The sequence below is a fragment of the Ranitomeya imitator genome, chromosome 4 (genome assembly GCF_032444005.1).
Source record: "Ranitomeya imitator isolate aRanImi1 chromosome 4, aRanImi1.pri, whole genome shotgun sequence".
NCBI classification, from domain to species: Eukaryota; Metazoa; Chordata; class Amphibia; order Anura; family Dendrobatidae; genus Ranitomeya; species Ranitomeya imitator.
In genome coordinates this window covers 469,190,808-469,218,571 of record NC_091285.1, presented here as the reverse complement: position 1 = coordinate 469,218,571, position 27,764 = coordinate 469,190,808, and the positions used below count along the sequence as shown (strand labels likewise).

The 27,764-nt window shown below is 50.7% G+C and overlaps 1 protein-coding gene across 14 annotated transcripts in view; it reads left to right on the top strand.

Annotated features, from left to right (window-relative positions):
* TJP1 (tight junction protein 1) overlaps positions 1–27,764 on the top strand; it is a 607,218-nt gene that overhangs the window by 404,065 nt on the left and 175,389 nt on the right. Inside the window, exon 1 of one of the 14 annotated variants that reach the window (XM_069765854.1) lies at positions 5,989–6,249. The exons of 11 other annotated variants lie outside the window; for them this stretch is intronic. The gene's annotated coding sequence lies outside the window, so the exon portion shown is untranslated. Of the gene's footprint in view, positions 1–5,988; positions 6,250–27,764 lie in introns of those variants that run through there. 2 more of the 14 variants (XM_069765851.1, XM_069765856.1) reach the window with 2 other exon arrangements.

The following is a 27,764-nucleotide window of genomic DNA, read 5'->3' as shown; positions in this document are numbered from 1 at the left end:
ACGTTGGCACCTCTCTGCCCTCACACTGCTCCCTGCATGCTGGCACCTCTCTCTGCCCCCACACTGCTCCCTGCACGCTGTCACCTCTCTCTGCCCTCACACCGCTCCTTGCACGCTGGCAACTCTCTGCCCTCACACTGCTCCCTGCACACTGGCACCTCTCTGCCCTCACACCGCTCCCTGCACACTGGCACCTCTCTCTGCCCTCACACTGCTCCCTGCACCTCTCTCTGCCCTCACACCGCTCCCTGCACACTGGCACCTCTCTCTGCCCTCACACTGCTCCCTGCACACTGGCACCTCTCTGCCCTCACACTGCTCCCTGCACACTGGCACCTCTCTGCCCTCACACCGCTCCCTGCACACTGGCACCTCTCTCTGCCCTCACACCGCTCCCTGCACACTGGCACCTCTCTGCCCTCACACCGCTCCCTGCACACTGGCACCTCTCTCTGCCCTCACACTGCTCCCTGCACACTGGCACCTCTCTCTGCCCTCACACTGCTCCCTGCACACTGGCACTTCTCTCTGCCCTCACACTGCTCCCTGCACACTGGCACCTCTCTCTGCCCTCACTACTCCCTGCACACTGGCACCTATTCCCTCACACCGCTCCCTGCACGCTGGCACCTCTGCCCTTACACTGTTCCCTTCATACTGGCACCTCTCTCTGCCCTCACACTGCTCCCTGCACGCTGGCACCTCTCTTTGCCCTCACACTACTCCCTGCACGCTGGCACATCTCTCTGCCCTCACACTGCTCCCTGCACGTTGGCACCTCTCTGCCCTCACACTGCTCCCTGCATGCTGGCACCTCTCTCTGCCCCCACACTGCTCCCTGCACGCTGTCACCTCTCTCTGCCCTCACACCGCTCCTTGCACGCTGGCAACTCTCTGCCCTCACACTGCTCCCTGCACACTGGCACCTCTCTGCCCTCACACCGCTCCCTGCACACTGGCACCTCTCTCTGCCCTCACACTGCTCCCTGCACCTCTCTCTGCCCTCACACTGCTCCCTGCACACTGGCACCTCTCTCTGCCCTCACACTGCTCCCTGCACACTGGCACCTCTCTGCCCTCACACTGCTCCCTGCACACTGGCACCTCTCTGCCCTCACACCGCTCCCTGCACACTGGCACCTCTCTCTGCCCTCACACCGCTCCCTGCACACTGGCACCTCTCTGCCCTCACACCGCTCCCTGCACACTGGCACCTCTCTCTGCCCTCACACTGCTCCCTGCACACTGGCACCTCTCTCTGCCCTCACACTGCTCCCTGCACACTGGCACTTCTCTCTGCCCTCACACTGCTCCCTGCACACTGGCACCTATTCCCTCACACCGCTCCCTGCACGCTGGCACCTCTGCCCTTACACTGTTCCCTTCATACTGGCACCTCTCTCTGCCCTCACACTGCTCCCTGCACGCTGGCACCTCTCTTTGCCCTCACACTACTCCCTGCACGCTGGCACATCTCTCTGCCCTCACACTGCTCCCTGCACGTTGGCACCTCTCTGCCCTCACACTGCTCCCTGCATGCTGGCACCTCTCTCTGCCCCCACACTGCTCCCTGCACGCTGTCACCTCTCTCTGCCCTCACACCGCTCCTTGCACGCTGGCAACTCTCTGCCCTCACACTGCTCCCTGCACACTGGCACCTCTCTGCCCTCACACCGCTCCCTGCACACTGGCACCTCTCTCTGCCCTCACACTGCTCCCTGCACCTCTCTCTGCCCTCACACCGCTCCCTGCACACTGGCACCTCTCTCTGCCCTCACACTGCTCCCTGCACACTGGCACCTCTCTGCCCTCACACTGCTCCCTGCACACTGGCACCTCTCTGCCCTCACACCGCTCCCTGCACACTGGCACCTCTCTCTGCCCTCACACCGCTCCCTGCACACTGGCACCTCTCTGCCCTCACACCGCTCCCTGCACACTGGCACCTCTCTCTGCCCTCACACTGCTCCCTGCACACTGGCACCTCTCTCTGCCCTCACACTGCTCCCTGCACACTGGCACTTCTCTCTGCCCTCACACTGCTCCCTGCACACTGGCACCTCTCTCTGCCCTCACTACTCCCTGCACACTGGCACCTATTCCCTCACACCGCTCCCTGCACGCTGGCACCTCTGCCCTTACACTGTTCCCTTCATACTGGCACCTCTCTCTGCCCTCACACTGCTCCCTGCACGCTGGCACCTCTCTTTGCCCTCACACTACTCCCTGCACGCTGGCACATCTCTCTGCCCTCACACTGCTCCCTGCACGTTGGCACCTCTCTGCCCTCACACTGCTCCCTGCATGCTGGCACCTCTCTCTGCCCCCACACTGCTCCCTGCACGCTGTCACCTCTCTCTGCCCTCACACCGCTCCTTGCACGCTGGCAACTCTCTGCCCTCACACTGCTCCCTGCACACTGGCACCTCTCTGCCCTCACACCGCTCCCTGCACACTGGCACCTCTCTCTGCCCTCACACTGCTCCCTGCACCTCTCTCTGCCCTCACACTGCTCCCTGCACACTGGCACCTCTCTCTGCCCTCACACTGCTCCCTGCACACTGGCACCTCTCTGCCCTCACACTGCTCCCTGCACACTGGCACCTCTCTGCCCTCACACCGCTCCCTGCACACTGGCACCTCTCTCTGCCCTCACACCGCTCCCTGCACACTGGCACCTCTCTGCCCTCACACCGCTCCCTGCACACTGGCACCTCTCTCTGCCCTCACACTGCTCCCTGCACACTGGCACCTCTCTCTGCCCTCACACTGCTCCCTGCACACTGGCACTTCTCTCTGCCCTCACACTGCTCCCTGCACACTGGCACCTATTCCCTCACACCGCTCCCTGCACGCTGGCACCTCTGCCCTTACACTGTTCCCTTCATACTGGCACCTCTCTCTGCCCTCACACTGCTCCCTGCACGCTGGCACCTCTCTTTGCCCTCACACTACTCCCTGCACGCTGGCACCTCTCTGCCCTCACACTGCTCCCTGCATGCTGGCACCTCTCTCTGCCCCCACACTGCTCCCTGCACGCTGTCACCTCTCTCTGCCCTCACACCGCTCCTTGCACGCTGGCAACTCTCTGCCCTCACACTGCTCCCTGCACACTGGCACCTCTCTGCCCTCACACCGCTCCCTGCACACTGGCACCTCTCTCTGCCCTCACACTGCTCCCTGCACCTCTCTCTGCCCTCACACTGCTCCCTGCACACTGGCACCTCTCTCTGCCCTCACACTGCTCCCTGCACACTGGCACCTCTCTGCCCTCACACTGCTCCCTGCACACTGGCACCTCTCTGCCCTCACACCGCTCCCTGCACACTGGCACCTCTCTCTGCCCTCACACCGCTCCCTGCACACTGGCACCTCTCTGCCCTCACACCGCTCCCTGCACACTGGCACCTCTCTCTGCCCTCACACTGCTCCCTGCACACTGGCACCTCTCTCTGCCCTCACACTGCTCCCTGCACACTGGCACTTCTCTCTGCCCTCACACTGCTCCCTGCACACTGGCACCTCTCTGCCCTCACACTGCTCCCTGCACGCTGGCACCTCTCTCTGCCCTCACACTGCTCCCTGCACGCTGGCACCTCTCTGCCCTCACACTGCTCCCTGCACACTGGCACCTCTCTCTGCCCTCACACTGCTCCCTGCACACTGGCACCTCTCTCTGCCCTCACACTGCTCCCTGCACACTGGCACTTCTCTCTGCCCTCACACTGCTCCCTGCACACTGGCACCTCTCTGCCCTCACACTGCTCCCTGCACACTGGCACCTCTCTGCCCTCACACTGCTCTCTGCACGCTGGCACCTCTCTCTGCCCTCACACTGCTCCCTGCACACTGGCACTTCTCTCTGCCCTCACACTGCTCCCTGCACACTGGCACCTCTCTGCCCTCACACTGCTCCCTGCACACTGGCACCTCTCTGCCCTCACACTGCTCTCTGCACGCTGGCACCTCTCTCTGCCCTCACACTGCTCCCTGCACACTGGCACCTCTCTGCCCTCACACTGCTCCCTGCACACTGGCATCTCTCTGCCCTCACACTGCTCTCTGCACACTGGCATCTCTCTGCCCTCACACTACTCCCTGCACGCTGGCACCTCTCTGCCCTCACTCTACTCCCTGCACGCTGGCACCTCTCTCTGCCCTCACACTGCTCCCTGCACACTGGCACCTCTCTGCCCTCACACTGCTCCCTGCACGCTGGCACCTCTCTGCCCTCACACTGCTCCCTGCACGCTGGCACCTCTCTGCCCTCACACCGCTCCCTGCACACTGGCATCTCTCTGCCCTCACACTGCTCTCTGCACACTGGCATCTCTCTGCCCTCACACTACTCCCTGCACGCTGGCACCTCTCTGCCCTCACTCTACTCCCTGCACGCTGGCACCTCTCTCTGCCCTCACACCGCTCCCTGCACACTGGCACCTCTCTCTGCCCTCACACTGCTCCCTGCACACTGGCACCTCTCTGCCCTCACACTGCTCCCTGCACACTGGCACCTCTCTGCCCTCACACCGCTCCCTGCACACTGGCACCTCTCTCTGCCCTCACACCGCTCCCTGCACACTGGCACCTCTCTGCCCTCACACCGCTCCCTGCACACTGGCACCTCTCTCTGCCCTCACACTGCTCCCTGCACACTGGCACCTCTCTCTGCCCTCACACTGCTCCCTGCACACTGGCACTTCTCTCTGCCCTCACACTGCTCCCTGCACACTGGCACCTCTCTGCCCTCACACTGCTCCCTGCACGCTGGCACCTCTCTCTGCCCTCACACTGCTCCCTGCACGCTGGCACCTCTCTGCCCCCACACTGCTCCCTGCACACTGGCACCTCTCTCTGCCCTCACACTGCTCCCTGCACACTGGCACCTCTCTCTGCCCTCACACTGCTCCCTGCACACTGGCACTTCTCTCTGCCCTCACACTGCTCCCTGCACACTGGCACCTCTCTGCCCTCACACTGCTCCCTGCACACTGGCACCTCTCTGCCCTCACACTGCTCTCTGCACGCTGGCACCTCTCTCTGCCCTCACACTGCTCCCTGCACACTGGCACTTCTCTCTGCCCTCACACTGCTCCCTGCACACTGGCACCTCTCTGCCCTCACACTGCTCCCTGCACACTGGCACCTCTCTGCCCTCACACTGCTCTCTGCACGCTGGCACCTCTCTCTGCCCTCACACTGCTCCCTGCACGCTGGCACCTCTCTCTGCCCTCACACTGCTCCCTGCACACTGGCACCTCTCTGCCCTCACACTGCTCCCTGCACACTGGCACCTCTCTGCCCTCACACTGCTCCCTGCACGCTGGCACCTCTCTGCCCTCACACTGCTCCCTGCACGCTGGCACCTCTCTGCCCTCACACCGCTCCCTGCACACTGGCATCTCTCTGCCCTCACACTGCTCTGCACACTGGCATCTCTCTGCCCTCACACTACTCCCTGCACGCTGGCACCTCTCTGCCCTCACTCTACTCCCTGCACGCTGGCACCTCTCTCTGCCCTCACACTGCTCCCTGCACACTGGCACCTCTCTGCCCTCACACTGCTCCCCGCACACTCACACTGGCACCTCTCTGCCCTCACACTGCTCTCTGCACCTCTCTCTGCCCTCACACCGCTCCCTGCACGCTGGCATCTCTCTGCCCTCACACTGCTCCCTGCACGCTGGCACCTCTCTGCCCTCACTCTACTCCCTGCACACTGGCATCTCTCTGCCCTCACACTGCTCCCCGCACACTCACACTGGCACCTCTCTGCCCTCACACTGCTCTCTGCACGCTGGCACCTCTCTGCCCTCACTCTACTCCCTGCACACTGGCATCTCTCTGCCCTCACACTGCTCTCTGCACACTGGCATCTCTGCCCTCACACTGCTCCTTGCACACTGGCACCTCTGCCCTCACACACAGCGCTGCCTGGTAGGAGGGGACGTTCGCCCTCAGTCGCTTTTTTCCGCCCTCATCCGTCACACGTGCAGGAGGAGGGGAGGTCTGTCCGGGAGGAGGAGGAGGTTTGCGGCTGCAGTTCACTGGGAAGATCCGCAGCTTTCATCCGTCTCCCGGCCGTTCCCGGGGTTCTCCGTGAGGTGGACGCAGAGCGGCCTGCGGCGGTCACACAGGCGGGACAGTCCCCGGAGCCGGCGGGGAGGGATGCAGCACTCAGCGCTGTCCCAGTGTGTAGACACAGCGCTGTGGTAACAGGACACGGAGGACACACTGCTCCCAGCTGAGGTAACGGAGAAACTTCCCATGGACTTTGTAGTGGAGTGGGCGGGGTGACAAGGGTTAATAGCTGTCCCTGGTGTTGTAGGACCGGCGGTGACAGACACGTCCTGGTGCCTCCCCCTCCTGCTGCCGGCCTGTCCTGTACTGCCGGCCTCCACACTGCTGCCATCACATGTGTAGTCTGTGCTCTATGGTCATCCATTCCTGCCTCACTGGTGTTCTTCTCCAGTATGGACCAGTGCTGAGTGCACCTGATATATAGTGCCAGGGGCCCCCAGTATGTGCAGGAGCAGTGATGTTACACAGGGACCCCCACTATGTGCAGGAGCAGTGATGTTACACAGGGACCCCCACTATGTGCAGGAGCAGTGATGTTACACAGGGGCCCCACTATGTGCAGGAGCAGTGATGTTACATAGGGGCCCCACTATGTGCAGGAGCAGTGATGTTACACAGGGACCCCCACTATGTGCAGGAGCAGTGATGTTACACAGGGACCCCCACTATGTGCAGGAGCAGTGATGTTACACAGGGACCCCCACTATGTGCAGGAGCAGTGATGTTACATAGGGGCCCCACTATGTGCAGGAGCAGTGATGTTACGCAGGGGCCCCACTATGTGCAGGAGCAGTGATGTTACGCAGGGACCCCCACTGTGCAGGAGCAGTGATGTTACGCAGGGGCCCCACTATGTGCAGGAGCAGTGATGTTACACAGGGACCCCCACTATGTGCAGGAGCAGTGATGTTACACAGGGGCCCCCACTATGTGCAGGAGCAGTGATGTTACGCAGGGGCCCCACTATGTGCAGGAGCAGTGATGTTACACAGGGACCCCCACTATGTGCAGGAGCAGTGATGTTACGCAGGGACCCCCACTATATGCAGGAGCAGTGATGTTACGCAGGGCCCCCACTATATGCAGGAGCAGTGATGTTACGCAGGGGCCCCCACTGTGCAGGAGCAGTGATGTTACACAGGGGCCCCACTATATGCAGGAGCAGTGATGTTACACAGGGGCCCCACTATGTGCAGGAGCAGTGATGTTACACAGGGGCCCCACTATGTGCAGGAGCAGTGATGTTACGCAGGGGCCCCACTATGTGCAGGAGCAGTGATGTTACGCAGGGGCCCCACTATGTGCAGGAGCAGTGATGTTACGCAGGGGCCCCACTATGTGCAGGAGCAGTGATGTTACGCAGGGACCCCCACTGTGCAGGAGCAGTGATGTTACGCAGGGACCCCCACTGTGCAGGAGCAGTGATGTTACGCAGGGGCCCCACTATGTGCAGGAGCAATGATGTTACGCAGGGACCCCCACTGTGCAGGAGCAGTGATGTTACGCAGGGGCCCCACTATGTGCAGGAGCAGTGATGTTACGCAGGGACCCCCACTGTATGCAGGAGCAGTGATGTTACACAGGGGCCCCACTATGTGCAGGAGCAGTGATGTTACGCAGGGACCCCCACTATATGCAGGAGCAGTGATGTTACGCAGGGGCCCCCACTGTGCAGGAGCAGTGATGTTACGCAGGGGCCCCCACTGTGCAGGAGCAGTGATGTTACACAGGGGCCCCACTATGTGCAGGAGCAGTGATGTTACGCAGGGGCCCCACTATGTGCAGGAGCAGTGATGTTACGCAGGGGCCCCACTATGTGCAGGAGCAGTGATGTTACGCAGGGGCCCCCACTGTGCAGGAGCAGTGATGTTACGCAGGGGCCCCACTATGTGCAGGAGCAGTGATGTTACACAGGGGCCCCACTATGTGCAGGAGCAGTGATGTTACACAGGGGCCCCACTATGTGCAGGAGCAGTGATGTTACGCAGGGGCCCCACTATGTGCAGGAGCAGTGATGTTACGCAGGGGCCCCACTATGTGCAGGAGCAGTGATGTTACGCAGGGACCCCCACTGTGCAGGAGCAGTGATGTTACGCAGGGACCCCCACTGTGCAGGAGCAGTGATGTTACGCAGGGGCCCCACTATGTGCAGGAGCAATGATGTTACGCAGGGACCCCCACTGTGCAGGAGCAGTGATGTTACGCAGGGGCCCCACTATGTGCAGGAGCAGTGATGTTACGCAGGGGCCCCACTATGTGCAGGAGCAATGATGTTACGCAGGGACCCCCACTGTGCAGGAGCAGTGATGTTACGCAGGGGCCCCACTATGTGCAGGAGCAGTGATGTTACGCAGGGGCCCCACTATATGCAGGAGCAGTGATGTTACACAGGGGCCCCACTATGTGCAGGAGCAGTGATGTTACGCAGGGGCCCCACTATGTGCAGGAGCAGTGATGTTACGCAGGGACCCCCACTGTGCAGGAGCAGTGATGTTACGCAGGGGCCCCACTATGTGCAGGAGCAGTGATGTTACGCAGGGACCCCCACTGTGCAGGAGCAGTGATGTTACGCAGGGGCCCCACTATGTGCAGGAGCAGTGATGTTACGCAGGGACCCCCACTGTGCAGGAGCAGTGAGGTTACGCAGGGGCCCCACTATATGCAGGAGCAGTGATGTTACACAGGGGCCCCACTATGGGCCAGTGATGTTACGCAGGGGCTGAGCCTCTGGTGGGGTGTAGATGATGTGTAAAGGGGGCCTTTGAATGACCCAATGGTGTAATTTGGGACCACATGTGAGGTCCATGGCAATCTCTGAAGGCTGGGGTTGGGGCATTTGTATGGACCCCTCATCACAGCGATGGCTTCTTAGGGTGCGCTTCCACTGTCCAGATTTACGGCGCTTTGGACGCTCCGCCCAAAGCGCCTCCTCCTTCTGTACGCGCGGTGATTCCGGATGTGTTCATTGCACACATCTGGAATTTCCGCACCCCATACATAGGGCTCTGTTATGGAGCGTCGCCGCAAGGTAAACAGACATGCTGCGTTCTAAAAAGACGCGCCGCTAGTCCGTAAACGCAGGGCCGCTGGATGTGTGTTCGCACGCATAGTGGAGACGAGATTTCATAAAATCCCTCCCCTATGCTGTAACATCTGGACGCTGCGGGTTGAACGCTGTGGTTGTATGCAGCTTTCAATCTGCAGCTAATTCGGATGTAAACCGTTCCGTGGACACATACCCTAAGGGTGTCTTCTATCGTGGTGACCGGTGAAGGGACTTTTGGTCACAGGTGCCCCCCACAGCTGGGTAACGTGGCTATTCTCATATTTATACATCACATTGTTATTAGTGTTAGTTATTTATTGTGAGATTTCTGGGTTTCATTACTCATTTTGCAACTGAAATATGTGGTGCATCTTGTGAGATGAGCGGTCAGCGAGGGTCTCGTGCAGTCTCTGCCCGAGACTGGATTGTGGCGAACACAGATGCAGCAGCCGACGTCCCAGTCTGGAAAGCTCTGTTTATACCGGATATCACGTGTCGCTGAGGCGTGCGGCTATCCTAATGTCATTAGTGGCTCCTATCACAATGAGTTCGTGGTAACCGGGGTTCAGTCGACAGCGCAGGGTTAATATGTCTTTCTGCTTCGTGTAAGGACCCTGGGAATCATGTTAGTGATGTCCATCTCCGTACCAGCTTTTTTTTTTTTCTTTCTTTTTTGTAACCCGCACTAACTTGAAGGAAAACCTGTTTGGTTGCTATGGTAACACCTTTATGCCGATTTTGTACAAAGTCCACTGTGTACTGATTCATGTGGTGCTGATACAAGTCAGATGTTGTCAAGGTACAGAAATGACATTTAGGCCACGTTCACACCTTCAGTATTTTACCTCCGTATTTTACCTCCGTATTTTGCCTCAGTATTTGTAGCCAAAACCAGGAGAGGAACAATCAGAGGAAAAGTATAATAGAAACACATCAGCACTTCTGTGTTTGTCACTCTCTCCTGGTATTGGCTTATAAATACTGATGTAAAATTTTGTCCAAATACTGACCGTGTGAGCGTGGCCTTAAAGATTTCAGGCTTGCACACACACACTCAGGTATTCTAAGGGTATGTGCACACGTTGCAGATTCAGGTGTAGAATTTTCTGCACAAAATCTGCATCTCCTGGCAGAAAACGCAGGTACAGATTTGATACGTTTTTCTTGCGGATTTTGTGCGTTTTTCCTGCAGATTCAGTGCGGATTTCATTCGTTTTTTACCCCTGCGGATTTCTATAATGGAAGGGTGCAGAAACGCTGCAGATCCGCACAAAAGAAGTGACATACTACTTCTTGCAATCCGCTGCGTTTTCCGTGCGGAATTTTCCACACCAGGAAAATTTTTTCCTATTGATTTACATTGTACTGTAAATCACTTGCGGATCTGCAGCGTTTCTGCGCGGAAAAAAACGCTGCGGATCCGCAGTAAATCCGCAATGTGTGCACTTACCCTTGTACATGAGGTTTCTAGTTAGGCTATTTTGGAAAATTAAAATGGCCATATGCCTCATATTTAATTACTGTTTTGGAGGCAAAATTACTTTTCAGTTTTAGTAGCTAAAGTTTCTTTAATTTTGTAACCTGCAATCATGACACAGTTATTGATGGTGTGGGCTGCGAGGCCCTATGGAGCTCATGTGTGTTTAGACTAAGGCCTCTTTCACACTTCCGTTTTTTGCAATCCTTCGCAATCGATTGTTTTGGGCAAAAAGCGGATCTTGCAAATGTGCTCGCAGGATGCGTTTTTTGCCCATAGACTTGTATTAGCAACGGATTGCCACACATCGCGTCTGTCGTGCAACGGATCCGTCGTGTTTTGGCGGCCCGTCGTCACAAAAAAAGTTCAATGTAACGTTTTTTGTGCGTCGCATACGCCATTTTTGACAGCGAATGCGCGACCGAAACTCCGCCCCCTCCTCCCCGGACTGCAGTATGGGCAGCGGATGCGTCAAAAAACTGCATCCGCTGCCCACGTCGTGCACAAAATTCACAACATCCGCCGGCCTGACGCATTGCGACAGACCCATACCAACGGAAGTGTGAAAGAGGCCTAAGGCAGGCTTACCTGTCCAGCATTCACGTCCAAGTCCAGACTGGTTGTGGGTCTCTAGACCCAAAGTCAGCAGCCTCATAACAGAGCTGTGGAGCTGGTATGAAATGGACTGATTCTGACTAAAATACACTGCTCAAAAAAATAAAGGGAACACTAAAATTCAACATCCTAGATATCTCTGAATGAAATATTCCAGTTGCAAATCTTTATTCATTACATAGTGGAATGTGTTGAGAACAATAAAACATAAAAATGATCAATGTAAATCAAAATGAATATCCCATGGGGGTCTGGATTTGGAATGATGCTCAAAATCAAAGTGGAAAATGAAATTACAGGCTGATACAACTTCACAGGAAATGCCTCAAGACAAGGAAAATGATACTCAGTAGTGTGTGTGGCCTCCATGTGCCTGTATGACCTCCCTACAACGCCTGGGCATGGTCCTGATGAGGCGGCGAATGGTCTCCTGAGGGATCTCCTCCCAGACCTGGACTAAAGCATCCACCAACTCCTGGATAGTCTGTGGTGCAACGTGACGTTGGTGGATGGTGCGAGACATGATATCCCAGATGTGTTCAATCGGATTCAGGTCTGGGGGACGGGCGGGCCAGTACATAGCTTCAATGCCTTCATCTTGCAGGAACTGCTGACACACTCCAGCCACATGAGGTCTGGCATTGTCCTGCATTAGGAGGAACCCAGGGCCAACCGCACCAGGGTATGATCTCACAAGGGGTCTGAGGATCTCATCTCGGTACCTAATGACAGTCAGGCTACCTCTGGCGGGCACATGGAGGGCTGTGCAGCCCTCCACAGAAATGCCACCCCACACCATTACTGACCCACTGCCAAACCAGTCATGATGAAGGATGTTGCAGGCAGCAGATCGCTCTCCACGGGGTCTCCATACTCTGTCACAGTGTGAACCTAATAATAATTATTATTATTTATTTATATAGCACGGTTAATTCCATGGTGCTGTACATGAGAAGGGGTTACATCAAAATATAAATATCACAGTGATAATAATAATCTTTATTTTTTTATAGCGCTAACATATTCTGCAGTGCTATACAGTTTTGCACACATTATCATTGCTGTCCCCTATGGGGCTCACAATCTAAATTCCCTATCAGTATGTCTTTGGAACCTGCTTTTTTCTGTGAAGAGCACAGGGCGCCATTGGCGAATTTGCCAATTCTGGTGTTCTGCAGCAAATGCCAAGCGTACTGCACGGTGTTGGGCTGTGAGCACAACACCCATCTGTGGACATCGGGCACTCAGATCATCCTCATGTAGTCGGTTTCTATCCGTTTGTGCAGACACATGCACATATGTGGCCTGCTGGAGGTAATTTTGCAGGGCTCCGGCAGTGCTCCTCCTGTTCCTCCTTGCACAAAGGCTGAGGTAGCGGTCCTGCTGCTGGGTCGTTGGCCTCCTTTGGCCCCTACGATGTACTGGCGTGTCCCCTGATAGCGCCTCCAGCCTCTGGACACTATGGTGACACACAGCAAACATTCTTGCCACAACTCTCATTGATGTGCCATCCTGGATGAGCTGTACTACCTGAGCCACTTGTGTGGGTTGTAGAGTCCGTCTCATGCTACCACGAATGTGGTCTGTGGTCCCCACCTGCAGAACCACTCCTTTATTGAGTGTGTCTTGATAATTGCCAATAACTTACATCTGTTGTCTATTCCATTTGCACAACAGCATGTGAAATTGGTTGTCAAACAGTGTTGCTTCCTTAAGGTACCGTCACACTCAGCGACGCTGCAGCGATATAGACAATGAGCGGACCTAAACTAGATCGCTGGAGCGTCGCTGTTTAGGTCGCTGTAGAGACGTCAAACACAGCAACTCCAGAACGATGCAGGAGCGATCCAGTGATGTAACGGCGACTCACTTCTCGTTCTCGCTGGTTGTTAGCTCCATGTCAAGCAGCCGGAGTGTACCGATCCGACACACATCTAGGGGCCCTATGCTCGTTGCTGGCGTCGTTGCTTTTGATGTCAAACATGACGATACACGCCGACCTGGCGACGAAATAAAGTTCTGGACTTCTAGCTCCGACCAGCGATGGCACAGCAGGATCCAGATCGCTGCTGCGTGTCAAACACAACGAGATCGCTATCCAGGACGCTACAACGTCATGGATTATTGTCGTTCTCTTTGCAAAGTTGCTGAGTGTGACAGTACCTTAAGTGCAGAGTTTGATTTACTTGGGAGTTAAATTCTGTTTGTGTTTCCTTTAATTTTTTTGAGCAGCGTATATAATATATTGGGTTCAGAAGTACAATGCAGGATGTGCTGTAAATGTTTCCATAATTTGGGAAAGTTCTGAAATTTCCTATAAATGTCTGTTCTGTTCCCGATCTAAGGATCCCGACTTTTAGTTGAGATTAATCTGTGCTGCACTTTGTTCGTGCACAGTAGGGGGCAGTGCTGTGGGATCGGAGATTTGGCTTACCAAACTCCACAGCCCTGCTCATATACATCTGTGAATTCCTTGAGTTTGGATCAGGAGACCAGAGGCTAGTCCTGACTTTGTGGTCCTTGTGTGGACTATGAATGCGGACTTGGGCCGGTTGTGGACAGTAGCATTACCACCAGTGCATGCATGGTTGTATGTGAGATAAACACCTGTTGGGCTGTGTGTCCACTTTCAGGAAACGCTGCGTGTTTGACGCTGCATAGAGACGCAGCGTCAAACACGCAGCATCCAGATGTTACAGCATAGTGGAGGGGATTTAATGAAATCCTGTCTCCACTATGCGTGGTAACACACATCCGGCGGCCCTGCGACTCCAGACATGCGGCGCGTCTTTTAAGATCGCAGCATGTCCGTATACCTTGTGGCGACGCTGCACCGCCGCAGGGTATAACACAGGGCCCTATGTGTGGGGTGCGATGATTCCGGATGTGTGCAATTAATACATCCGGCATCATCGCGTCCCCAGAAGGGGGCGGAGCTTTGAGCAGAGCTAGTTCGCTGCTCCGTCAAAACCGCCAGCCATCCTGAAGGTGGACACACACCCTGATAGTAAGGAAGCCTATATTAATCTTTATCGGCCCTTTAGTGTTTTAATTGTTTTAGAAGGCAAAAATAGTGAAATATGCAGCTACTCACGACTTAGATGTTGCCCCCGAAGCACCCCATTATTAGTCATTGACCACCCAGCTATATGTGCCATTTGGATCTGTCATCCTCTGGATTTAGCACCTATAATAAGCCACAAATGTAACTCAGTCTGGCTCAGTTGAACTGGGCTCGTAAAAAAAAACAAAAAAAACCTGGTGACCTTTTTTTTGTTTAGTGCTAATTTTTACAAGGGGGTGGAGTTGTCAGGATTCTCTGGGGCGTGTCATTATACTGATCTGCATATTTACCTTGTGAGCCACACCCTCTTGATAGAGACAATAAAAACTAGCGCTAAATAAAAAGGTCCATATCTTTGCAACCGTATGGCAGATATAAAAAAAAAAACCAAACTCAGAGAGTTCACTTGGGAGGAGCAGTAATTGGCCTCATCTGTCCTGGTTCCAGGTTCCCTTTAAAGCCAATACTAATCTGTGTCCACAAAGGCTGAGGAGCGGGTGATGAGTGTCAATGTCACAGTGCTCTAACAATCAGAAAGTGTTTTCTTTTTGGTCGCTGGTTGCTATGGTGATGTTCTATTACCCAGTGCAGAGATCAAGCCAAAAATAGAAACATTGTGTTATATTTGTTAATTGCTGTCAAAATTACCAATATGTGAGAAGGCACTTCTCCCGGTAAAAGTTCAGCACAGAATTCTGCTTTGTGGCTGTGAATATTATACATTTTGCATCTGTGTCGTTTTATTTTAAATATTCTTGCCCATCATCTTATGTGAGGGGGAAACAATATATTGCATATAGCAAACAGCTTGGCGCTAATATGATCAGGTAATAAGGCAATAAGGCATCGTACGATCGCTGGTATTAACCTTGGTATTTCACAACTGGTGAAGAAGCTGTGGCTGCTGCTCATTGTAGTGTAATCTTATACCTTTCCACCTGTCGGCGTGCAACTGATGCTCTGTGAATGGCGGTTTACCTTTCTAGCCTTGTGTTGTCCAACGTATGTTTACAATTGGTACCGGCCTAGGCATTATAGGATAATGCATAAAAAGTAATGTAAAAGAATCTCCTGGTTGAATTTATCTTGCCCCACAGACTGCATTTGCTGACATCCAGGGATTCCCAACCGGTGGTTCTGGAGCCACGTGTAACTTGCATCTGTCGGCCAGCTTGGTGCGATAGCACCAGGTCTAGCAAACTGCTATGAAGAGCAGGGCTCCAGATGGTGACTTGTCTGAGTAGTTCTCACAGAAGAGCAGACCTGGATATGCATACACTGGCTATGGATGTGACGAGAAGATGGTACTGCCACTTAGAGGGTATCTTGATGCAATACTGTAATTGGAGTCCTTGATTTAAGAATACTGAATGGGGATAAGATGGGGAACACCTGGATGTAAGTATGCTGCCTATGAGGCTGGGTGACACTAGGTCTTGTGATTTGTGGGGGAATGCTTTGGTTTGTATTTATACGGGTAATGCAAGGTGCATGGGGTTTTCCTGCTTGAGGAGGGTGGGAGAATTGGATGTCACTTACCAGAAGGCTATTGATGTGGCTCATAACCTTTTGTCAGAGCAGAGTGTGGCTCTAAAGGCTCATACTGCTTTGCGAGAAAAACAGACGCGTGCAATCCGATAGAAAAAAAATCGGATTGCACTCTGACCGTTATTCAGTGTGTTACATTTCATCTGCCTTTTTTTTTTCTCAGCTGATATCAGATTGAGAAAAAAATAACATCATGTTGCAATTGTCCTCGTATATCGGACAAGAATCGCCAATACAATCCTATGGGTTCAAGGGGAGGGGGGGAAATCGCACAGCACTCGGACCATGCGAGTGCACTCCTATATTTACGCACTGGTGTCCTTTGAAAAGTCGGCAATTCATGTGCTGCATACAGTAAAGTCAGAGCAGGAGCCAACAGGAGAGAATAGATGGATTATACACAGTATATACATATAGAACACATTGAAATATATATGTCGGTGACATATACTATTAGTACAGTGTGTGTTCAGCTTACCGTACATCTACTTAATAATAACTATGTAGCAGCAAAGGCTATGCAGACAGCTGTGAACTGATGTTGGTAGCCTTGGAAGGGGCCATAGATACCTGCCCCCCGCCCCCCACCCCCCCAGGCTAAAAACATCAGCTCTCAGTCACCCTAGAAAAGGTGCATCTACAAAATGTGCCAATTCTGGCACTTAGCCTCGCTCTTCCCACTTGCCCTGTAGCCGTGGCAAGTGTGGTGATAGTTGGGGAGGGTTGATGTCACCATTGTATTGTCAGGTGACATCAAGCCCCGAGGTTAGTAATGAAGAGGCGTCAATAAGACGCCCCCATCACTAACCCCATAGTAACATTGTATGAAAACACAAACACCCAGAATAAAGTCCTTTAATTGAAAGAATGACAGACTCCTTTTATAAACGTTAATTAAAACATACTTAAAACCTTGCCCATTCCACCAACGCCCTTGTCATCTGCAAAAAAATAAAAAAACAACAATATTCCTCACCTTTCCACAGAAATGTTGCTAGTCCATTTGTCCCACGATGAGTCTAGCTCTGCTACATCTAGATGCGACCATACAGCCTGCCATCCAGCAGAGACACTGAGCAGCGTGTGCTCAAGTGTCTCTCTGTGAACTCCTATTCCCCGTCTGAGCGCACCACGAGCGTGAGAAAGTTTTCCTTTCTGACGTCAGCGCGAGTACCATGGGAATTTTCCACGGCGCTCACGCTGACGTCAGATAGGTGAAGTGAGTTCATTGGCTCTGAACTTGCAGGACCTGTCTGACGGCCCTCGAGCAGGAGAACTTTCTTACGCTCGTCATGTGTTCAGACAGGTAATAGGAGTTCACAGGGAGACACTGATCACAAGTCGCTCAGTGTCTCTGCTGGATGGCAGGCTGCATGGTCGCATCAAGCAACCATGTAGCCTGCCATCTAGATGTATACAGCTAGACCCGTCGTGGGACAGATGGATTATCATCTTTGTGGAAAGCTGAGGAATATTGCTGGTTGTTTTTTTTAAACTTTTGCAGAAGACGAGGGCATCGTCAGTAAAGGCTAAGTATACAGCTATGAGCTGATATTAATAGCCTGGGAATCTCCATGGGTATTACCCCCTTCCCTGGCTGTAAACATCAGCCCCCAGCCATCGCTTTTCTCTCTGCTGGTTAAGAAAATTACTGTATATACTTGAGTATAAGCCGACCCGAGTATAAGCCGACCCCCCCCTAATTTTGCCACAAAAAACTGGGAAAACTTATTGACTCGAGTATAAGCCTAGGGTTGAAAATGCAGCAGCTAACGGTTAATGTCAAGAATAAAAATAGATACCAATAAAAATAAAATTAATTGAGACATCAGTAGGTTAAGTGTTTTTGAATATCCATGTTGAATCAGGAGCCCCATATAATGCTCCATACAGTTCATGATGGGCCCATAAGATGCTCTATATAAAAATGTGCCACATATAATGCTCCATACAGTTCATTATTGCCCCATAGATGCTCCATATAAAGCTGTGCCCCTTATACAATGCTCTGCACCGTTCATTATTGCCCCATAGCTGTGCCATATAGTGCTCTGCACCGTTCATTTTTGTCCCATAGCTGTGCCATATAGTGCTCTGCACCGTTCATTTTTGTCCCATAGCTCTGCCATATAGTGGTCTGCACCGTTCATTATTTCCCCATAGATGCCCCATAGAAAGCTCTGCCATTGCTGCTGCTGCAATTAAAAAAAAAAAAAAAAAAAAAAACCTCCCCTCTCTTGCTTGCAGCTCTTCAGCGTCCGGTCCCGGCGTCTCTCTGCTCTGACTGATCAGGCAGAGGGCGGTGCGCACACTATAGGCGTCATCGCGCCCTCTGACCTGCACAGTCAGAGCGGAGAGATGCCGGGAAGATGGAGCGACGCCCGGCGTGTGGATTGTGGACAGGTAAATATGACATAATTACGTGCTCCCGGCGTCCCACTCCTTCCCCCGGACAGCTTGTCTTCGGTGCCGCAGCCTCTTCCTCTATCAGCGGTCACCATTACCGCTGATTAGAGAAATGAATATGCGGCTCCACCCCTATGGGAGTGGAGTCCATATTCATTTTTCTAATGAGCGGTCCCACGTGACAGCTGAAGAGGGGAAGAGCTGCAGCACCCGAAGACCGTGGGACGGCAGGGGGAGCGTCAGGATCGCCGGGACTAGGTGAGTATGCTTCAGCGCCCTCTCCCCCTCACCCGCTGACCCTGCCACCCACCGTGACTCGAGTATAAGACGAGAGGGGCACTTTCAGCCCAAAAATTTGGGCTGAAAATCTCGGCTTATACTCGAGTATATACGGTACTCAGGAGCCCATGCCATTTATTTCAGAAAAATAAATGTGTACAGTAAGCTGCACATACATTGCACTAATTGTATTTGTCACTGACATCTTTCTATCTACCTATTCTATTTGTATTCACTGTATGTAATCAATCTCTTCTATCCTGTCGGCTCCTGCAGTGATTTTACAGTGCGCAGTTGACATCTATATATCTATGTACTCTATGTGTATATACCGTAATCTATTCTATTCTAACCTGTCACTCTGATTTTACTATACGCGGCACATGAATTCCCGGCTTTTATTCTGTGTTTTGAAGAATATTTCCTTTGAAAACTATGTGTAAATAACAGAGAATTTCTCTATGTAAAAACTCATGTTAAAATCGCATTGCAGTTTGATAGCAATCGCACTGCATCCGGATGTAAATCGGATGCTAGGTTTGAAAATCGGATTGTACTCGCATGACACTCATCTGTTTTTTCGGTCCAGATAGCGGAACTTTTTTTTCATACATGTGGGTATGAGCCCCTTAGGTAAGAAAGGTTGCTGACCACTGATCGGATGTATATGGGGGCCTCCTGACTCTCCTTGAACAGATGATATCTGGGGTGAGAAGGTATCTGGCTTTTGAATTTTTGCAGCTGATCCAATTGTTCAGAGCAGAGACAAGCCACTGCCAGATGAGTCTGGCATCACCTCCTAAGGAGAACACAGGAATCCTTAGCTGAGCATCTTTGTATATGAAGGTGTTGAGAGAAATGTCTGTGGGTAAATTTGGTTATCTCTCCTGATCACCAGATCATAGGAATTCTCAACTAAGCATTCCTGTGTTTTCTTTGAGAGTCACTGCCAGACCCTCTCCAAAAGGATCTGCTGTTAAGATTCAATAGACCAGATCCTTCTCTCCCCTGACATCATCTATTAGACTATGGTCGCACTATCAGTATTTGTGAGATAAAACCAGGTGAGGAACAATCAGAGGAAAAGTGTAATAAAAACACGTCACCACTTCTGCATCTTTCACCCACTCCTGGTTTTGGCTTACAAATACGGAGGTAAAATACTGAACATGTGAACGTAACCTTAAGGTACCGTCACATTAAGCGACGCTGCAGCGTCACTATTTAGTCGTTGTGTGGTCGCTGGAGAGCTGTCACACAGACAGCTCTCCAGCGACCAACAATGCCGAAGTCCCTGGGTAACCAGGGTAAACATCGGGTTACTAAGCGCAGGGCCGCGCTTAGTAACCCGATGTTTACCCTGGTTACCATTGTAAATGTAAAAAAAAAAACTCACATTCCGGTGTCTGTCGCGTCCCCCGGCGTCAGCTTCCCTGCACTGTGTAAGCGCCGGCCGTAAAGCAGAGCGGTGATGTCACCGCTGTGCTCTGCTTTACGGCCGGCCGGCGCTGACACAGTGCAGGGAAGCTGACGTCGGGGGACGCGACAGACACCGGAATGTAAGTATGTACTGTTTTTTTTTTTGTTACATTTACAATGGTAATCAGGGTAAATATCGGGTTACTAAGCGCGGCCCTGCGCTTAGTAACCTGATGTTTACCCTGGTTTCAAGTGAAGACATCGCTGGATCGGCGTCACACACGCCGATTCAGCGATGTCAGCAGGTGATCCAGCGACTAAATAAAGTTCTGGCCTTCTAGCTCCGACCAGCGATGTCACAGCAGGATCCTGATCGCTGCTGCGTGTCAAACACAACGATATCACTATCCAGGACGCTGCAACGACACGGATCGCTATCGTTATCGTTCTAAAGTTGCTCAGTGTGAAGTTACCTTTACAGTGATATTGGCGCTGTAATTCCTCGTGGTCTTGTGATATTGGCTTCAGCAGTGGTAAAATATTCTATTAGAGCAGACGTCCACAAAGGGGGACAAATGAAGGCTGCATGCAATGCTCATCAGATGCCAGTAATCACGCAGTGACATTGCTTGAACTGCGACAATCTGGGAGGTGTTTTTTTTTTATTATTTGTTTTAGATGGCATAATTAACCCCACAGTGACTAAGCCAATTTTTACAATTCTGACCACAGTCAATTTGAGGTTATAACTCTGGAACGCTTCAACAGATCCCACTGATTCGGAGAATGTTTTTTAGTGACATATTGTACTTCATGTTAGTGGGAAAATTTCTTCAATATGACTTGCATAATGAAAAAACAGAATTTTGGCAAAAATTTTGAAAACTTTCCTATATTTAAACTTTTAATTATTGTGCCCTTAAATCAGAGAGATACACTACTGTTCAAAAGTTTAGGGTCACCCAGACAATTTTGTGTTTTCCATGAAAACTCATACTTTTATTAATCAAATGAGTTGCCAAATGAATTAAATCTAGTCCAGACATTGACATGGTTCGAAAAAATAATAATTTTCTCCTTCAAACTTTGCTTTCGTCAAGAATGCTCCCTTTGCAGCATTGCAGACCTTTGGCATTGTAGCAGTTAATTTGCTGAGGTAATCTGGAGAAATTTCACCTCGTGAATCTAGAAGCCCCTCCCACAAGTTGGTTTGGCTTGATGGGCACTTTTTGCGTACTATACGGTCAAGCTGCTCCCACAACAGCTCAATGGGGTTGAGATCTGGTGACTGCGCTGGCCACTCCATTACAGATAGAATACCAGCTGCCTGCTTCTTCCCTAAATAATTCTTGCATAATTTGGAGGTGTGCTTTGGGTCATTTTCCTGTTGTAGGATGAAATTGGCTCCAATCAAGCGCTGTCCAGAGGGTATGGCATGGCGTTGCAAAATGGAGTGATAGCCTTCCTTATTCAAATTCCCTTTTACCTTGTACAAATCTCCCACTTTACCAGCACCAAAGCAACCCTCTGTTCAGTGTCTGTGTTCTTTTGCCCATATTAATCTTTTCCTTTATTAGCCAGTCTCAGATATGACTTTTTCTTGGCTACTCTGCCCTGATGGCCAGCATCCTGTAGTCGCCTCTTCACTGAAGACGTTGACACTGGCATTTTGCGTGTACTATTTAATGAAGCTGCCAGTTGAGGACCTGTGAGGTGTCGATTTCTCAAACTACAGACCCTAATGTACTTGTCTTGTTGCTCAGTTGTGCAGCGGGGCCTCCCACTTCTCTTTCTACACTGGTTAGAGACTGTTTGTGCTTTGAAGGGAGTAGTACACACCGTTGTAGGAAATCTTCAGTTTCTTGGCAATTTCTCGCATGGAATAGCCTTCATTTCTAAGAACAAGAATGGACTGTCGAGTTTCACATAAAAGATTTTTTTTCTCTGGCCATTTTGAGAGTTTAATGGAACCAACAAATGTAATGCTCCAGATTCTCATCTAGCTGACAGGAAGATCTGGTTTATAGGTTCTCTAATCAGCCAAACTGTTTTCAGCTGTGCTAACATACTTGCACAAGGGTTTTCAAGGGTATTCTAACCATACATTAGCCTTATTACACAGATAGAAAACACAAAGTACCATAAGAACACTGGAGTGATGGTTGTTGGAAATGAGCCTCTATACACCTATGAAGATATATTGCATTACAAACCAGACGTTTGCAGCTACAATAGTCATTTACCACACTAACAATGTATAGAGTGTATTTCTGAATCATTTAATGTTAGCTGCATTGGAAAATACTGTGCTTTTCTTTAAAAAATGAGGAAATTTCTAAGTGACCCTAAAATTTTGAACGGCAGTGTATGTCGTACAAAATAGTTGGAATTTTGGAAACATATTTTTTTTGTTAGGACATTTTAGGGGTTAAAATTTGACCAGTGATTTCTCATTTTTTCCAACAAAATTTACAAACTCATTTTTTTTAAGGGACCACCACACATTTGAAGTGAGTTTGGGGTCAATATGACAAAATACCCCAAAGGGACCCTATTTTGAAAACTACACCCCTCAAGGTGTGCAAAACCACATTCAAGAAGTTTATTAACCATTTAGGTGTTTCACAAGAACTAAAGACACGTGGAAAGAAAAAATGAACATTTTACTTTTTTCACAAAAAAATTACTTCAGATCCAAACTTTCTTTTATTTTCACAAGGGTATCAGGAGAAAATGGACAACAAAATTTGTTGTGCAATTTCTCCAGAGTACCCCGATATCCTGTATGTGGGGGAAAGCCACTGTTTGGGTGCATGGCAGGGCTCAGAAGGGACAGCGCACCATTTGACTTTTTGAATGCAAAATTGTCTCTAATAAATGGGAAGTACCATGTCGTGTTTGGAGACCCCCCTGATATACCTAAACAGTGGAAACTCCCCATTCTAACTCAAACCCTAACACATTCCTAACCCTAATCCCAACCCTAACCACCACCGTAACCCCCTCGCGGCGATTCTGCACACATAGGAATGCATTGATCCGCTTACTTCCCGCATGGGGCTATGCCCACCTTGCGGGAAGTAAGCGAATCATGTGCCGATGCTACCCGGGGTGGAGGAGAGGAGACTCTCCTCTAGGCCCTGGGAACCATATTTGTGTTAAAAAAAAATAAATAAATAAAATAAAATTAAAAAATAATGATATACTCCCCTTTCAGCGCTGCACGAGGCCGTCCGGTCTCAGGGTTGCTATGCGAGCAGGGCCTTAGATGACGTCGCGGTCACATGACCGTGACGTCATGAAGGTCCTTCTCGCATAGCATCTTTGGGACCGGACTGCCGCGTGCAGCCCCGAGGAGATCGGGACGTCGGAGAGGGAGTATAACCATTTTTTTAATTATTTTTAACATTACTATTGATGCTGCATATGCAGCATCAATAGTAAAACAAGTGCAGGAGTAACCCGCAGCGGAAACCGCAAGACAAACCGTGATAAATCTGCAGGGATAACTGTAGCGGTTTTGCCCTGCAGATTTATCAAATCCGCTGCGGGAGAACCCACAGAGGACCCTTCCTACGTGTGCACATAGCCTCAATGTTTGTGGCACCTTCTGCCTGATAACATCTCCTCAGTAGCCGTTGTGCTGGGAATTGCAGTGTTGTTGTTCTCACTTCAATGGGACAACACTGCAATTCTCCACTGACACTAAGTGGTTGACATGCAGGTGAATGGAGCACTGTAAACATTGTGTGAGCGCTGTGGCTCATTTGATGTACCGTATTTTCCGGTGTATAAGACGACTTTTTAACCCCTGAAAATCTTCTTAAAAGTTGGGGGTCGTCTTATACGCCGGGTGTCGTCTTGTACACCGAGTGCAGACCAATGTGTATATGATGGGTGGGTGGGGAGTGGTCTCTATGACGAAGAGGGGGCGTCTCACAGGAAAGTGTGAGTGGAGTATCCCCTATTACCTCATTGTAGCTGCAGCTCGTCTCTGTGCTGGGGAGCGGCGGCTGCTCCTCTTTGTGCCGCGTGGGTGCTGTGCTGTGTGGCGGCGGTGTATTTTCGTGCAGCGTCGGGGCTCTGTGCTGTGGGGCGGCGGCATATCTTCGTGCAGCATCGGGGCTCCTCCGGCATTTCCTCAAAGCCCAGAGGCAGCGGCAGCTCCATTGCTGCAATGCGGTGGTCTCCGGGAAAATGGCCGCTGGGGGCGGCGCATGCTCAGATTCAGATCTCGTCTCCCGAGATCTCGGGACGAGATCTGAATCTGAGCATGCGCCGCCAACAGCGGCATATTCCAAAAGCACTGCCCTCTATTGAATGCAGGTAAATCCCCATGTGTTCACTGAACCGATATACCGCATCAAATACATTTCATTGATGTAATTTCTGAGAAATTTTGACATGCTGCGAACTTGAAAGATGCTCCGTACGTCAGTCTCCGCGGGTGAGCCGCAGGCGATAATGGACGCATAGTGGACATGGGAGTTCTAGAAATCCCATCCACTGTGCTGTAACTTCTGGATGCTGCGGGTTTGTCGCTGCATAAATACGCAGCGTCAAACCTACAGCAATTACTGATCATTTGCACGTACCCTAAGGCTGCCGTCACACTAGCCGTATTTGGTCAGTATTTTACATCAGTATTTGTAAGCCAAAACCAGGAGTGGAACAATTAGAGAAAAAGTATAATAGAAACATATGCACCACTTCTGCATTTATCACCCACTCCTGGTTTTGGCTTACAAATACTGATGTAAAATACTGACCAAATACTGCTAGCGTGACGGCAGCCTAAAGGTACCTTCACACATAACGATATTGTTAACGATATCGTTGCTATTTGTGACGTAGCAACGATATCGTTAATGAAATCGTTATGTGTGACAGCGACCAACGATCAGGCCCCTGCTGGGAGATCGTTGGTCGCTGAATAAAGTCCAGAACTTTATTTCGTCGCTGGACTCCCTGGAGACATCGCTGGATCGGCGTGTGTGACACCGATCCAGCGAGGTCTTCACTGGTAACCAGGGTAAACATCGGGTGACTAAGCGCAGGGCCGCGCTTAGTAACCCGATGTTTACCCTGGTTACCATGCTAAAAGTAAAAAAAAACAAACAGTACATACTTACCTACAGCCGTCTGTCCTCCAGCGCTGTGCTCTGCACTCCTCCTGTACTGGCTGTGAGCCGGAAAGCAGAGCGGTGACGTCACCGCTCTGCTTTCCGGCTCACAGACAGTACAGGAGGAGAGCAGAGAAGCAAATCGCAGCGCTGGAGGACAGACGGCTGTAGGTAAGTATGTACTGTTTTTTTTTTTTTTTTACTTTTAGCATGGTAACCAGGGTAAACATCGGGTTACTAAGCGCGGCCCTGCGCTTAGTTACCCGATGTTTACCCTGGTTACCGGCATCGTTGGTCGCTGGAGAGCGGTCTGTGTGACAGCTCTCCAGCGACCAAACAGCGACGCTGCAGCGATTCGGATCGTTGTCGGTATCGCTGCAGCGTCGCTAAATGTGAAGGGGCCTTAAGACTTGGGTTTATTTAGAGAAAATGAATGTGAAGGCCCAGCCTACATTTATGCAGACTCTTGTGCTTACTGTGGGGGGTCCAGCCACTGGGACCCTCCTGTAATCTGTGGCAGCCCTGCTCTGGTTGCTGTGAACTACTGTTTTCCTTTGCACTTTTTAAATATCATGGAATATACAGAAGTTTCTCAATTTAAAAAGTTAACGTCTTCCTTAATAACTTTTGAATACAGATAAATCAAGATCTTACATATAAAAATCTGAAATACGGTAATTACACAGGTCACACAGTTCATTAAGGCTACTTTCACACATCAGGTTTTCAGTGTCAGGCTAAATCCGGCTAATTTTCAAAAAAACGGATCAGGCGAATGTTGCCGCCGGATCAGGTTTTTTTCCCATAGACTTGTATTAGTGCCGGATTGCACCGGATGACATTGCGTTTCGTCCGGTTTTCGCTGGATTCGGCAAATCTGCCACTTCCGGTTTCTTGAAAAAACGTCCATAGCAACGTTTTTTGTCTCTGGCGAAAAAGCCTGAAGCGCCGAATTCGGTGGCCTGATCCGTTTTTTTAAACTGAGCATGCTCCAACTTTTTTTTATCCGATAATCTAGATATGCCAGCCCTATCCGTCCAAAAAAATGGATCCGTCGCATCAGTTTTTCACAATCTGCGCCGGATCCAGTTTTTGCAACATTCACCGGATTTAGCCTGACACTGAAAACCTGATGTGTGAAAGTAGCCTAAGATGTCAGTGAATTCTCTCATACCTAAAAAGAATAAACCGAATTTCACTACCGTAGTGTTTTGAATCAGATTCTTATCAAAGTGTGGCCAGTGTCCATTTTACAATCAGTTTAACCCCTTCAAGTCGCTGCCCTTTTTCATTTTTGCGTTTTCGTTTTTCACTTCCCTCCTTCCCTGAGCCATAACTTTTTTATTTTTCCATCAATTTGGCCATGTGAGGGCTTATTTTTTGCGGGACAAGTTGTACTTTTGAACGACACCATTGGTTTTACCATGTCTTTTACTAGAAAACGGGAAAAAAATTCCAAGTGCGGTGAAATTGCAAAAAAAGTGCAATCCCACACTTGTTTTTTGTTTGGCTTTTTTGCTAGGTTCACTAAATGCTAAAACTAACCTGCCATTATGATTCTCTAGGTCATTACGAGTTCATAGACATCGAACATGACTAGGTTATTTTTTATCTAAGTGGTGAAAAAAATTCCAAACTTTGCTAAAAAAAAAAAAAAAGTGCCATTTTCCGATACCCGTAGCGTCTCCATTTTTCGTGATCTGGGGTCGGTTGAGGGCTTATTTTTTGCGTGCCGAGCTGATGTTTTTAATGATACCATTTTTGCGCAGATACGTTCTTTTGATCGCCTGTTATTGCATTTTAATGCAATGTCGCAGCGACCAAAAAAACGTAATTCTGGCGTTTCGGATTTTTTTCTCGCTACGCCGTTTAGCGATCAGGTTAATGCTTTTTTTTTAATTGATAGATCGGGCGATTCTGAACACGTCGATACCAAATACGTGTAGGTTTGGGTTTTTTTTTATTGTTTTATTTAGGATGGGGCGAAAGGGGGGTGATTTAAACTTTTATATTTTTTATATTGTTTTCATATTTTTAAAAACATTTTTTTTTACTTGTGCCATGCTTCAATAGCCTCCATGGGAGGCTAGAAGCTGGCATAGCCTGATCGGCTCTGCTACATAGCAGCGATCATCAGATCGCTGCTATGTAGCAGAAATGCAGGTGTGCTGTGAGCGCCGACCACAGGGGGGCGCTCACAGCAGACCTGCAACAGTAACCATAGAGGTCTCAAGGACCTCTATGGTTACCTTCCTGATGCATCGCCGACCCCCGATCATGTGACGGGGGTCGGCGATGACGTCATATCCGGCCGCCCGGCCGGATGTGGTAGTTAAATGCCGCTGTCTGTGCGGCATTTAACAGGTTAATAGCGGCGGGTGAATAGCGATTTCACCCGTCGCTATTGCGCGCACATGTCAGCTGTACAAAACAACTGACATGTCGCGACTTTGATGTGGGCTCACCGCCGGAGCCCACATCAAAGGGGGATTCACGGCATGCGCAGTACTAGTACGGCGCATGTCGTGAAGGGGTTAATTAATTATTCTTATTTAAAAAAAAAAACAAAAACACGAGAAACAAACAGGACGTGGATAGCAGCGGAGAGCTATCAGTTTTGTTTTTCACGGACCCATAGAGTTGCATTGGGGAGTGTGATCCACAACTCAGATTTAAATTGGACATGTCTCTTTGATTTTGTGTGGC